The following is a 15,696-nucleotide window of genomic DNA, read 5'->3' on the forward strand; positions in this document are numbered from 1 at the left end:
GGAAATCACTTGTCAATAATGCGGTACCCCTATACAAGGACACCTATACACATAGAGGCTGTCTGAAAAAATATAACAGTCTGGACTAAGTGGTTAGCAGAACCCTCTACCGCTGCAGCGGACTAGGAAACCCTCCTAATATCTGACGGCCTCCCTTGAGGACCTAATAGATCAGTCCTTGATAGCACAATTATTCAGGTGAGCTATTTCATTATCAGCCCACCCTTGGAGCATGAGCCAGGTCAGCTCATTGATGATGGTATACTATGGTATTCGTAAATAATCTAACATTTCTTGGTACTGTAATGCTTCCTTGTGACCCCTGCACGGGTCCCTTCCCTGAGAATCACCAGATGTTGGCTGTGTTGTTGTACGTTTGTATTGTCTGTGTGTTTATTACGAAGAATAAAAAGATTAAAAAAAGTCTTTTCCCAGCAGAGCTCAGTCCCACTTGGAGCAGATGTATTCACATATTCCATGATCTTTTTTTCAACACCCTTCTCCCCTTAGCATAGGGTCTGAGCCAATCAAAAGGGACAAAGATGTCAATATGAACTTAATGTGCGCTCATGCTGAGACTTGCTGTCCCCAGTGCGTAATACAAAAATTTAGCCTGTACTAAAAGGTCCCAATTCCTCTATATATAGTAGATGTTTATATCATAGAAGTATCACCAGCAGGAGGAAGAAGGTCCTAAATCCTCTATATACCGTATTTATCGGCATATAACATGCACTTTTTTCCCCTGAAAATCAGAGGAAAATCGTGGGTGCGTGTTATAGGCCGATCCCCGCCAATTTTGTGTGATCGGAGCGATCGCGGCGACATACACAGCCGTGTGTAAATTCAAATATGGCGCCGAGACTGCACGGCTTTTCTCGGCGCCACTTACAGTCCCGCCCAGTCCCGCCATTGGACCTGTGTGATGTCCATCATAGGGTGGGACTGGGCAGGACTGTAAGCGGCGCAGAGAAAAGCCGAGGACTCTCGGGTATGTGTACCTCGGCTCCGCCGAGTCCCTGCAGTCACGGCGCCATATTTGAATTTACACATGGCTGTGTATGTTGGCAGGGATCACGGCGATCACACAAGGCTGCACTGGGGCAAAGCTGCACTGACATGGCTGCACTGACATGGCTGCACTGGGGCAAAGCTGCACTGACATGGCTGCACTGGGGCAAAGCTGCACTGACATGGCTGCACTGGGGCAAAGCTGCACTGACATGGCTGCACTGACATGGCTGCACTGACATAGTTGCACTGGGGCAAGGCTGCACTGACAATTCTGCACTGGGGCAAAGCTGCACTGACACTGACAAGGCTGCAGATGGACATCGATAACGCTGCATTGATGGGCATTTTAATGTAAGTTTTTCTTCCTTAAACTTTACTCCTAAAAGTTTTTTTCCTTAAAATGCTCTCCTAAACTTGGGGTGCGTGTTATACGCCGGCGCGTGTTATACGCCGATAAATACGGTAAATCTTTTTTTTTTTACAATAGGGGTCACCAGCAGGAGGAAGGAGGTCCTGATTTCTCTATATAGATCTTTATATCACTGGAGGGGTCACCAGCAGGAGGAAGGAGGTCCTGATTCCTCTATATAAATAAGAATGCCCATATATGAAGTGATTGATCAATATTAATAATTAATAGAACACTGAGATGAATTTCTGCAAACCAGATAATAGACTTTTATTTACCAAGTGATGTGACAAAGATAAAGCACCATTTCTCTTTTCTTAGGAAAGATTTCAAAGTCTATAAAACTGAAAGATTAGCATCTTAAATCCTTTACTGATAATAACTCAGAACTAGGAAAAAAAATCAAATCCGAATTGCAGATTGATAGCACCATAATAGTGGGCACAAATATAGAAATTCCTCTTGCTGGTGGTCCAGTGATATAAAGATCTATATAGAGGAAACGGGATCTCCTTCCCCCTGCTGGTGAGCCCAAAATTAAAATAAAGATCTATATAGAGGAATCAGGACCTCCTTCCTCCTGCCGGTGATCCCTCTAGTGATATAAAGATCTATATAGAGGAATCAGGACCTCCTTCCTCCTGCTGGTTATCTCTCTACTGATATAAAGATCTATATAGAGGAATCAGGACCTCCTTCCTCCTGCTGGTGACCCCTCTAGTGATATAAAGATATATAAAGAGTAATTGGACCTCCTTCTTCCTGCTGGTGGTCCCTCTAGTGATATAAAGATCTATATAGAGGAATCCGGACCTCCCTCCCAGTTCCCAGGTCATTACATTTGCTGAATCCATGATAAAGGGTTCCCACCATCCCTGTGCTCAGTTCTCGGGTCTGTACACCTACTGAGCCCATTATGAAGTGTTCCACCATCTCTGTGCTGAGTTCCTGGGTCTGTATACCTGCTGTGCCCATTATGTGGAGGTTCCCCCATCCCTGCTTTGAGTTTTTTCAGTTTGTACACCCACTCTGGTCATTATGAGGGGTTCCAACTATCCATGTGCGGAAGTTCCTGGTCCTGTCCAGTAATTACATTTTTTTGGTCACAAATCCTTATGGAGGTGAATGAACTACTAAGTATCTCTATTGTTCCATCTCCAAAAATATGCCTGGGGTTGGTGGCAGAACTGGTGCCCAGGGTGGCCGAGAGAACCTTGTTGGGTCTCTTGCTGTTCTATGCCATCGTCCTTTGCTGGTAGAGGAAAACTCCTCCCTCTATAGGTCTATGGAAATCACTTGTCAATAATGTGGTACCCCCCCTTGGAGCATGAGCCAGGTCAGCTCATTGATGATGGTATACTAGGTATACTATGGTATTCGTAAATAATCTAACATTTCTTGGTACTGTAATGCTTCCTTGTGACCCCAGCACGGGTCCCTTCCCTGAGAATAGCCAGATGTTGGTTGTGTTGTTGTACGTTTGTATTGCCTGTGTGTTTATTACTAAGAATAAAAAGAATAAAAAAAATGAAAATAAAAATAAATATGGATGAAAATAAAAATAAAAATGAAATGAAAATATACTGAAAATGAATATAGATACTGTATGTGAGAGGATAGCCATTACAGGTCTGATGCACACACCCCTGATTGAAAACCTGCTAGGTATGGTTTGAAATTAAACGCCTCCAAAGGGGGAGACTTTAATGAACTATTTCTACAGAGCGAACAAAGTTGGAAATTCCATTTACAAGCTACTAGGCCACCAGGTCTTAACCACTTCAGCCCCGGAAGATTTGGCTGCTCAATGACCAGGCCATTTTTGTGATACAGCACTGCGTCGATTTAAATGACAATTGCGCAGTCAAAAAATGCTGTACCCAAACAAAATTGACGTCCTTTTTTTTCCTACAAATAGAGCTTTCTTTTGGTGGTATTTGATCACCTCTGTGGTTTTTATTTTTTGCACCATAAACAAAAGAAGAGCGACAATTTTGAAAAAAACATAATGGGGCTGATTTACGAAGCATTTGCGCCATGACTTGCGTTGCACGCCGATGCGCAAATGACATTTTCATATTTACAAAGCATTTGCACCGGTAACACAGCGCGATCCCCCATTTACTATTCTCTTCCCGGCGCACGGGAAGAGGTGATCTGTACGTCACTATAGACATGGCGCACAGCATCTTTAACTTCAAATTTAAACAAGCTGGAAGTGCCGATAATATGGGGGTGATGTAGGGAAGTGTAGTACTAACTGCCCAAGTCACAAATATGGCCAAAATAGAATGAGAAAGTGACTTTCTCTGAACAAGCCTGCAGCGTCGGCAAATATATTTAAACTGCGGGAGGTGAATTTATACACTGCGCATGCTCAAACGGCATTTGTGCTTGTTCAAATACTTTAGTTCAGTGCGCCGGCAAAATATTAGTAAATGTCAGGCAACGTAAAAGCATTTGCATAGGTTGAACGGGCGCACCTCTAGACTTTTTTTTTTTTAACGCTGGTTCACTTCGTGCGGCTCTAATGAAATGTCGGTCCAGCAATACACATAAGAGTTCATTGATAAAAACAGCATTAAGAAAACAAACAAAATTCTGAAAAAAAAAATGCGTGGGGTTCCCCCGAAATTCAATACCAGGCCCTTCAGGTCTGGTATGGATATTAAGGGGAACCCCGTGCCAAACTTAAAAAAAAAATGGCGTGGGGTCCTCCTAAAAATCCATGCCAGACCCTTATCTGAGCACGCAACCTGGCAGGCCGCAGGAAAAAAGGGGGGGACGAGAGAGCGCCCCCCCCGAACCATACCAGGCCACATGCCCTCAACATTGACGAGGGTGCTTTGGGGTAGCCCCCCAAAACACCTTGTCCCCATGTTGATGGGGACAAGGTTGGACTTTGTGTCCCTTTTCTTAAAATTGGCTTCACTTCCTGTCACATAGCCAAACAGGAAGTGAGAGTAAAACCCTAATATTTTTCCTTGGGGACACACAGGTCAATCTAACTAGTGCCACCATTATGCAAATTGCACTCTAGCATTTTGTTGTGTACACCCCAAATTATTAGGTATTTTGGGGTTTATTAAAGGCAAATCCTTTCTGCAATACAAGTGTAGTTGATGAAAATCAGAGGGGTAGCATTGGTGATTTTATCATCCAATCCTGTAGAGGCAAAGATGCCGTTTTTTTTCTTTTCCTTGCATGTCCCCCTCGGATCTCCAGCAACTGCACTTCTAAATGCACTTGTATTGCAAAGTGGATTTACCTTTTAGTAAATAAACCCCAAGATACATAATAATTTTGGATGTACATTGCTAGAGTGCAATTTCCCGAATGGGGAAACTATTTATATTGACCTGTGTGTCCCCAAGGACATACATTGGTAGGGTTTTACCCTCACTTCCTGTTTGGCTATGTGACAGGAAGTGAATAATTTTGAATGCGAAATTGTCAAAATTTGGGAGGTGTCTTTACCCTATCAGGGGTGTAGACATCCCCCAAAACTTATAATCCCTCTGTAGTCTATCCCCAAGCAAAAATAAGAAAGGATTTTAATGAGTTTAACTTTGCAAAGACACATTCCTAAGTTCAATTGTGATGCATGTTAATGGCCCATTTAGACCTTTAATAGAAAGTCATCAGTTGCCTTTGACTCTAAACCAGGGATCCTCAAACTACAGCCCTCCAGCTGTTGCAGAACTACACATCCCATGAGGCATTGTAAAATTCTGACATTCACAGACATGACGGGAATTGTAGTTCCTGAACACCTGGAGGGCCGCAGTTTGAAGACCCCTGCTCTAAACATTATTTTTGGCCAGTCCTAGAAATCTGCATCTGTTTTTCTATTAACCACTTGGTGTCTGTGCTATAGCCAAAGGAGAGGCCACAGCGTGGACCTGAATTTCTGGGAGGCTGTCATAGGACGCAGTCACTGAGACTCGAGTGATCACAGATCGAAGTAAGGACCGATCTGTTTATTTTTTCTACTCATGCTGACAGCATGAGGATAAAGATAAAAGCTGATCACCGGCTTAGGTGCAAGGGACATTGGTCCCGAAGAGGAAATTCTTGCCTCATCTGTGCCCACCAGTACCACCTTCCAGTGCCACCTATCAATGCCCACCAGTGATCCCAAGCAGTGCTGACTATCAGTGTAACCAATCAGTGTCCATCAGTGCTGCCTCATCAGCGTACATCAATGAAGGAGAAAAATTACACGTTTGCAAAATTTAATATCAAAATATACAAAATTATTTTTAAATATCTCTCTTTTCTTTTGTTTGAACAAAAGAAAAAAAACAACAGAGGTAACTTAACTTAAAAAAAAAAAAATTGGCTAAGTATGACTGCGCAATTGTCATTCAAAATGGATCAGCGCTGAAAATTGGTCTGCACAGCAGGGGGTTGAACTGACAAGTAAGTGGTTAATTTCCATGCCAAATATGGATTTCTGTAATAAAGATGTGTGCCCGCTGTGTATACGGCATTGGTGTAAGCAAGTCGCACACATATAAACTGTACTCATTGTAAATCATGGGGTACAACTTGTGATGCAACTTTTCAATCCCAAGTGGCCTTAGGCTCTCTTTCCACTACTGCGAGTTGTTGTGTGACTTGACACATGTGAAGTCACAGGACAAGTCAAAACGCATGTATTTCAATGTTCCCCCGTTCTAAATGGTGCAACTCCAAAAACAGGTCTTGCACTACTTTGTTACAACTTCAGTGCGACTTTTTCTCCGATGTTTTGAACTAGTCGCATGACACGGCATTAAGGCTCGGTTTCCACTATTGCAAGCCCAAAGTTGAGTGTTTTTTGCAGCGAGTTTCCCCCAACTTTTTGACGAAACTTGAAGCAATGCCTGTGTATTTTTGAGGTCTATGGACCTCAAGTCACATCAAAGTGGGACCAAAGTAGTGCAGGGACTACTTTGAAGTTGCTGCGACTTGAAGTCGCACACATATGAACGGTACTCATTGTAAATCATGGGGTAGAACTTGTGATGCAACTTTTCAGTCCCAAGTGGCATGACAAGTTGCAATAGTGGAAAACAAGCCGAAAAAGCACATTGTAAATCACACAACTTTGGGGTTGAAATAGTGGAAAGAGAGAATTAGGCTAAAGCGGTAATAGGAAGATGCACTGTAATGCCCCGTACACACGGTCGGACTTTGTTCGGACATTCCGACAACAAAATCCTAGGATTTTTTCCGACGGATGTTGGCTCAAACTTGTTTTGCCTACACACGGTCGCACAAAGTTGTCGGAATTTCCGATCGCCAACAACGCAGTGACGTACACCACGTACGACGAGACTAGAAAAGGCCGGTTCAGAACCAAGCGCGGCACCCTTTGGGCTCCTTTTGCTAATCTTGTGTTAGTAAAAGTTTGGTGAGAGACGATTCACGCTTTTTCAGACTCGTGGCTTTCAGATAGTTTTCTGCCGTTCAGTTTGTGCTTGTGGGTTTGTATCTGCTCTTCAGTGCGTGCAAGCAAGTTCCGCGTGACTTTAAGTAGTCATTGTATTCTTGTTCGTTCGTTACTGGTTTTCAGATCGCTCTTCACAGGCCTTGCTGTTCTTCAGTGCGTTCTGTTACTTCGTTCTGAGCAGCCGACCGTTTTCTAGCCATGTTTCGTATGTGTACTCCTCGTAGAGTTCGTGCTGTGTGGGGGCTTGGTGTTGGGGTCCTGACCTTGACAAAAGTCCAGTCCATGAACAGGGTGGGGAGGAGTTCATGGACCAAGAATTGGTTGCTTCAGCATGACCAGTTCTCTCATATGCCTTTGCTCCGTGAGATCCGTGAGAATAATCCTGATGATTTCAGGAACTTTCTCAGGATGACGGACCCCGTGTTTCACCGTTTGTTGGCTTCGCTGACCCCCTATATCAGCAGGCAGGATACCTGCATGAGGCAAGCCATCACTCCGGAGCAGAGGTTGGTCGCTACCTTGCGGTATTTGGCCACAGGGAGAAGCCTGCAGGACCTCAAGTTCTCGACAGGCATCTCCCCCCAGACTCTGGGGATCATTATCCCAGAGACCTGTTCTGCCATCATCCAGGTCCTGCAGAAGGAGTATATGAAGGTAAGATTTTTATCCTTTTATCTCACATTTTATTGTATTTAATGTTTGATAATATATTGTATTTCTTTCCTCATTCCCTAATTACCATGATTGTAATATGCTGTGAATGTCCCCTTTGTCCTCATGCATGCTGGATTTTTATGTAATTATTATTTTAGGTCCTTCATACATATTTGCCCTTCAATAACCTCCCCAGCATGGTGTCTCCTGCCCTATATTCACCTCATGTAGTCACTTAACAATGTATTTTATCAGCTCTATAGTAGTGCTTTACCCCAAACACCCCCTAAAATGTTTCGAAATGTGATTTTTGATTTCAATTCAGGCAGAGTGCCAGAGGCTTTTTTTTGTGGTGTCCCCCAATATTTTTTAACCCTCCCTCCCCCAACTGCTAAGTCAGCTGATCACAATTCTCTATCCTCAATCATCTATCTGCTGACTTTGCCAAACCCATACACACTATACCCATCTCTTTTGTGGTCAGATGTATGGATGAATTCCCCAAAGCATGTAGTGCAAGGGCCTGCCTGTATACTTTACAATGGTACTGTTTAAAGTTTTGTTATTCTATTATTATCTTGATAGGTAATAGCAGAATGTCCAAATGTCCTCAAATGTGTACAGTGTGTATTTATATCTTTGTATTCAGACACTTCTTACCTGTCCAGTGGTCTGCCAATAGTGTAACTAAGGAGGGTCTGTTACAAGTAATACCCTGTATTTAGGCATTCATCTCTCAATGAAGTGAAGAGGGTTACCTGTTCAAGAGTTCCCCCCCCCCATAATGTTAGAAATGGCCCATGGGAGGGGGGGAGGGGGAATATGATAGGTGTAGCTTATACTTTGGCCTTGTTAAATTCCCCTTACTAAATGCTATCTGGAGGTTTCCCCATAATGTTTGTGTCTAATCTGCTTGCCATGTATCTTATAAAAAATAGTAATGTTTATTGTTTTTTCCTCAACAGTTTCCTTCAACGCCACAGGAATGGCAGACTGTGGCCTCCCACTCTGCCCAGCCTGTGGGACTTTCCTAACTGCGGAGGGGCAATTGATGGGAAACATGGCCACATCGTTCCACCATCCAACTCGGGGTCGTACTATATAATTACAAGGGGTTTAATAGTATAGTGATGTTGGCGGTGGTGTCGGCTAATTACGAGTTCTTGTATGTGGACGTGGGGAAGAATGGCCGGATGTCCGATGGTGGAGTGATCGCCCAGACGGAGTTCTACAGGTGTCTCCAGAATGGCAGCTTGGACTTGCCACCTCCAGAGGACAATGTTGAAGGTCTCCCATTTGTGTTCGTTGCTGATGAAGCATTTGCGCTGGGGGACCACCTGATGCGGCCATTCCCGATGAGGACCCTCACCCCGGAACAGAGGGTTTTTAATTACCGGCTGGCCAGAGCCCGAAGAGTAGTGGAGAACACATTTGGAATCCTGGCCAGCCGGTTCAGATTATTTCTGACACCCATCCATATGGCGGAGTATAAACTGAACCATATAATACTTGCCTGCTGTGTTCTCCATAATTTTTTAAGAAAACATTCAGCCAACTATGCTGGCTCAGTTGGGCCTGAGGCCGGAATCCCTAATCCATCAACACTGACAGCGCTTGAAAGTGGCCGTCCTGGCTTGCCCTCCCTGAATGCCCGTGATGTCCAGTTACGCTACCTGGAGTTCTTTGCGGGTAGGGGGGCTATTAATATACCAGACAATCTGTGACACCTTTTTCAAATAAAAAACAACCAAAAGAAATTCTTTGTGGACATTTACTGCTTGTGTTTGTTTTAGCTGACCCTGACAGAAATGTGTTGAGTGCAGAAAATGTCGTGATTGGGTAACCTTATAAAAAACAGTGTTGACTGGTACTTCCTAAATGCAAAAACACATTTCACTACAAGTGCACTTGCAACTGCACTGAACCTGCACTTGTAGTGCAAAGTGTATTTGCCCTTAGGAAATAACCCCCATTTTTGCATAAAACAGCAATTACATCACTCCAAAAGTGTTGTAGTGTTGAGACAATAATCCACACATTCTTGAGTAAGGCACTTTTTTATACCTGCACAATCACATGTGCATTTCCCAAAGGTTTTTAAAACAAACCAACATGTTTGTTGTATAACAATGTTTGCAGTAGCATTCTCAAAAATCGAAATATCCATTTCAGAGAAAACAGGCCTGTGTAAAACCAACAAGAAAGACAAAAAACTTGAACTTACAAAGTTCACATTAGGTAAAACCTGAAGGCTATATCAGACATGAGTATTTAGGAACTGTGTTTGATATAGCGTTCAGATGGTGGGAAATCACCCCTGGAAAAGCCAAATTTGGAAGATGCACACCAATTTACGAATGTCAACATGTGCTATCTGCCATCAGGGGGGATCAAGGGACGTGTTTTGGGGGAGCAAGCCCTTCCTCAATGCGACTTTATAATTGAGGAAGGGGTTGCACCCCCAAAACGCGTCCATTGATCTCCCGTGATGGCAGATAGCACATGTTGGCACACTGTGTGCATCCTCCAAATTTGGCTTTTCTAAACATTGTAAAAATTTTCGTAAGATAAAACAGGTGATTTTGTGGGGTTTAAATTCGCCCCAAAACATCAATGATGTTATTATTTTTTTTAATAGCATCAGTGATTTGTTGCTGGATGTTTTGCAATTGGAGATTACACCCCATGATCTCCCCGATGAGTATCTGGGCACTTTCAGATGTAAAGCGTTCTGGATCACGATCACCTAAAAAGAGATAAAGAACAAAAAAAAAGGTCTCAAAAATCTGCCACCATCCATCTCTTTTACCTGAGCCTGTGGTCGCAGACACTCACCTGTTGTGGTGCCGATCTCCACAGCGTCTTCTTCTTCCTCCTGCTCTTCTTCTTGGGTTGGTATTTCGAATAATGGGAATAATGGGCCCATGAACATTAAAGTTGACCTTTTTAAACGTTACAATTAATAAAAGCATATGGAGCAGAACGAACGGAATAAAGACAGAAAGAATAGGAACACAGCACAACTACTTACTTTTTTGCAGCACTCTCCGGATCTTTCGGTACTGCTCTGGCTCTCTCAACTTCAGTTCCGACCACCGCTTCCTGAGCTGATCTTTTGATCTTCGGACCCCGAAATTCCGCTCAAGACTCCTGACCACTTTCGCCATGATCTTGGCCTTTCGGATGTTCGGGTAGGGGTAAGGCCCATATTTTCCATCATAGTCGGACTTCTTCATGATGTCGACCATCTCCAACATCTCCCCAAAGGACATATTTGTGGCCTTAAAACGTCCTTCTGGATCGGGACATGCCTGGATCCGGGCTTTCCTCCTCCTCGTTGTTAGAATTATTATCACACACCTGTTGTAACTCCGCCATTATGCTCTTCCCCCACTGCGCCGAACGAAAAGGGGCGGGGAATACACTAGAAAGAACGTCAGGGGCGGGCGGAGTTACACGCATGCGCAGTGTGTATAAAGCGTAACACGCGTGCGTATTACGTACGATCTGTGAGCGGAGGAAGGAGCATAAGAACGAAGGTAAGAGACAAACTTGTGCCTATACTGCTTCTAGATTGAGGCCTATATTGTAACAAGATTAGGAGAGTTTTGTGTGACATTAGGCTTTGTCTTGTGTTGTGTCTTGCAGTGAACATGGATATCTTAATGAAAGACAATGACTTCATGTCAGTATTCATAGATATGCTAAGTGAGCTGCCATGTCTGTGGGAGATTACCCACCCCCATTTCAAGAACCAAGCAAAGAGGAAGGCAGCACTGGAGCAATTGTGTGAAATTGTGAAGCAGGTGACCCCCACGGCAGACATCACATATTTAAAGATATTAATTGGTGGCCTGAGGAGTACATATCTGAGGGAGCGCAAGAAAGTCCTGGATTCACAGAGATCCGGAGCAGCAGATGACATCTATGTCCCCAGGATGTTGTACTATGACAGGCTGCACCTTCTGGCAGGCCAGACTGAACCCAGGCCATCCCTCTCCAGTCTTCCTTCCACGCTTCCTTTCCCCCCGGCTGAGGCTTCTGACGCCCAACCTGGGCCTTCCAGGCAACATGTGGAGGAGCCCAGATTGAGCCAGGTATAGCATTCCTCTAAAAATTTCTGCTTGTCCAATCAATGATGTTAACTAGATGTTAGTGGGGAGTACTAATTTAGGATTGTGATTGATGATGCAAAAACTAAAACTATGTCCCTTTTTCATACACAGGGAAGTCTCAGCCAGGAGGTGGCCGGGCCGAGCTGGCTGGCTGATATCAAGGTCCCTCCACCCCCCCTGAAAAGAGAAAGTGGCAGTAGGAGGAGTACCCTAGAGGAGGCTGCTATAGCATTCTTTTGGAGGGCTACAGAGGTCCTGGGAGCACCACACACCAGGCAGGAGAACATTGCTGCCTTCATAGCATATAAAATGCAGAGGATGGAGGAGGGCCAAAAAGTCTTGTGTGAGGCCCTCATATCGGAGGCTCTGGAGAAAGGTATGAGGGGCCAAATTACACCTCACACACATCTTTGGGATGGTCCTCCTCCTCCTCCTGCAGATCCTCCTCCTCCTCCTCCTTCTCCTCCAGGTCCTCCCAGTCCTCCTCCTCCTGCAGGTCCTCCTCCTCCTCCTCCTCCTCCAGGTCCTACTCCTCCTCCTGCCACATCTCCAACTGCACAGCCACAGCCCGGAATGAAGCGTGAAAGGAAGACCAGAGAGTGAGGACCCTGGATCCAGTCTGGTCGGCCAAAAAATGCAGCCTCTTGTGGTACCACAGCCTGGGGACACAGATGTCATCTGCTGCTATCCGAGTCTCTGTGAATCCCGGACCAGACTGCCCTCCCTTACATATGGACTCCTCAGGCCACCAATTTTGATGTTGAAGAATTGATGTCTGCCGTGGGGGTCCCAGGCTTCGCTAATTTCTCCTGTTGATCCAGTGTTGCCTTCCTCTTTGGTTCTGATCCCTTAATAAAGGATTTTTGTTTTGAATTATACTCTCCTATGTGTTTTACTTCAAAAAGGACAGTTTGTTTGTGAGGATTCAGGTACATTTCAAATATACAATGTGACATGAACAAGGGACACCAACACCAAACAATCTCCTGGAGATTAAATAATAAAAGATATCAATGGTGTTGGGGTAACTTGACACACAAAACACACCCAAAAATATTCTGGAGTAAAAATAAAAATAACATTGAACAAAGATCAGCCTTGGAAAAAATCCAAACATTAAAGAAAAAAAAGGCTTAAAATCCTAAATAAAAAATAATGAAAAAATTTAAAACTGTCAGATGTGACAACTAATAACAATATATTGAGGGAATCCCACTAAAAAAAACACAAATAAAAGTTTGTGAGAAGTGTGTGTGAATATGAGCAGCAAAACTACTTAATTCTTGTCACATTATAAAGAAGAAGAGAGTGCGCTGTATTAAACCATTTTTAACATTGCAGCGTGACGAAAGTGCTGTATCCATTGCGAACGCTAAGTTTACCAGAACGAGCTGTTCCGTGTCGGAATTTCTTCTGAGCATGCGTGGCACTTTGTGCGTCGGAACAGGCCACACACGGTCGGAATTGACGCGATCGGATTTTGTTGTCGGAAAATTTTATCTCCTGCTGTCCAACTTTGTGTGTCGGAAAATCCGATGGAAAATGTTCGATGGAGCCCACACACGGTCGGAATTTCCGACAACACGCTCCGATTGGACAATGTCCATCGGAAAATCCGACCGTGTGTACGGGGCATTAGAATTACTTCTAATTGTAGAAAATCAAACCGGCTCTTGCACTGAATCTAATTTATGGAAGATCTAACTGATTGGCCAGTGTATGGTGACCTTTAAAGATATGAAAAGTTGAATTTCTGGTGTTTAAGCCTCATACACACGATGGGACTTTGTGCCCCGTGTACGGAGCCCGCTCTGCTCAGCGGGGGATCACTCCATCGGGACAGACCTGTCAGAGTGCCGCTCTCCTCTATGGGGGATCGGATGATGATGGACCGTCGAGTCCATCGTCACCCGATACGCAGATGGATGGAAAAATGGATGGAAAAATAGTTTGGGGGGGAGTGGGTCGGATGTCAATGGACATGTCAGCACTGACATCCGACCCTCCATAGAGGTCTATGGAGTGTCCGTTCAGGTCCGAGGTGAACCTGAAAGGTCCGTTCGTGTGAGGGGAGCCTTAGGCCCCTTTCACACATGTTAAAACTGCGCTATGTTTTGCGCTGCTTTACCGGTGGTATTCGGCCGCTAGCGGTTTCAACCCCTGCTAGCGGCCGAAAAGGGGTTAAATCTGCCCGCAAAACGCCGCCGCAGCGGTGTTTTTCCGGTGGTATAGCCGCGCTGTCCCATTGATTTCAATGGGCGGGAGCGGCTTATACACCGCTCCAAAGATGCTGCTAGCAGGACTTTTTTTAGGCCCCTTTCATACTGGGGTGTTTTTAGGCGCTACGGCACTAAAAATAGCGCCTGAAAAAGAAGTGTCTCTATTCACTCCAGTGAGGGCTTTCACACCGGAGCGGTGCGCTGGCAGGGCGTCACAAAAAGTTCTGCCAGCAGCTTTTTTGGAACGGTGAACTCACTGCTCCTCCCCATTAAAATCAATGGGGCAGCGCTGTGATACCGCCGGCAAAATGCCAATCCAGCGGCGTTTTGCGGGCGGATTTAACCCCTTTTTGGCCCCATGGGGGGTTAAAACCACCCTGCTAGCAGCCGAATAATGCTGCTAAAACGACAGTAAAGTGGCGCTAAAAATAATGCCGCTTTACCGCAGACGCCCCCACCGCCCCAGTGTGAAAGGGGCCTTAGGCTCTATTCACACTAATGTGTTTTTTGATGCATTTTGCAGAAATGCATGGGAATTTTTTAACATAGGTTCCTATGGAACATGTTCACATCAATGCATTTTTGTGCCTCTGCATTTTTGGAAAGGGTCAGGGACTTTTTTTCCCGCAAAATGCAGCCTTTTGCTTGTAATAGATTTCACTGGACCTGCATCCAAAACGCAAGTACCGCGTTTTTACCGCAATTTGCGTTTTTTTTTTCTTTTTTTTACGCTGTATATAGCTGGTTGTTAAGAAGGGGGCCGGGAAGCCGGCCGCCACATCCTTAACCACATCCCACCCACCGTATGCAGAATGACATAGGAAGTGGTTCTGTTATCCTGACTGGGCGTCATATGACGTCCAGCAGGATAACATGCCGTCACGCGCCTGCAGGGGCGCGCATCGCGGCTATCGTGAGTGCAGCATGTCAGTCTGACACCCCGCATCTCCGATCGTGGAAGCCTCTGTCAGAGGCTTCTTACCACGTGATCAGCTGTGACCAATCACAGCTGATCATCGTGAGAACCAGGAAGTGCCGGTAAACGGCATTCCTTGGTTCGCGCTGACAGGGAGAGCCGATCGGCGGCTCTCCCTGTCAGAGGGGGGGTCTGTGCTGATAATGAGCACATTGATTATCAGCACAGCCCCCTCAGATGTGCCACAACACCTTAGATGTGCCCCCTCACCTGTCAGTCAGTTCCCCAATTAAAAGAAAGCTCACAGTGCCCAAAGTGCCAATCAGTGCCCATATCAGTGCCTACCACAGTGCCCATCTCAGTACCCAACAGTAAAACCTGTCAGTACCTCAACATCAGTGCTGCCCATTAGTGCCAATCAGTACCGCCTATCTGCCCATCAGTGCCGCCTGTCAGTGCCCATCACAGCCGCCAGTCAGTGCTCATCAGTGCCACCAGTCAGTGCCCATCAGTGCCGCCTATAAGTGCCCAACAGTGCTGCTTATCATTGCCGCATATTAGTGCCCATCAATTCTACATATCAGTGCATCCTCATCAGTGCCCATCAGTGCCAACTCATCAGTGCCCATCAGTGCCACCTCATCAGTGCCTGACAGTGAAGGAGAAAACAAAATTTTATAACTGAAACGAAGAAAAACTTTTTTTTTCCAAAATGTTGTTCTTTTTTAGTTTGTTTAGCAAAAAAAATGAAAATTGTCCTGGGCGGGAAGAGGCAAAAGTGTCTGATATTGAAGTGGTTAACAACCTATGAGTCATCAGCTGTCAGCTGACTTCCCGCTCAATGTAAAAAAAAAAATGCCGGATAAAAAAAAAAAAAATTGTGAAAAGAACCAGCGTGGGGTCCCCCCAGGGTCTGGTATGGATTCGGAGGG

This window comes from Aquarana catesbeiana, linkage group LG01 (assembly GCF_042186555.1).
Source record: "Aquarana catesbeiana isolate 2022-GZ linkage group LG01, ASM4218655v1, whole genome shotgun sequence".
NCBI classification, from domain to species: Eukaryota; Metazoa; Chordata; class Amphibia; order Anura; family Ranidae; genus Aquarana; species Aquarana catesbeiana.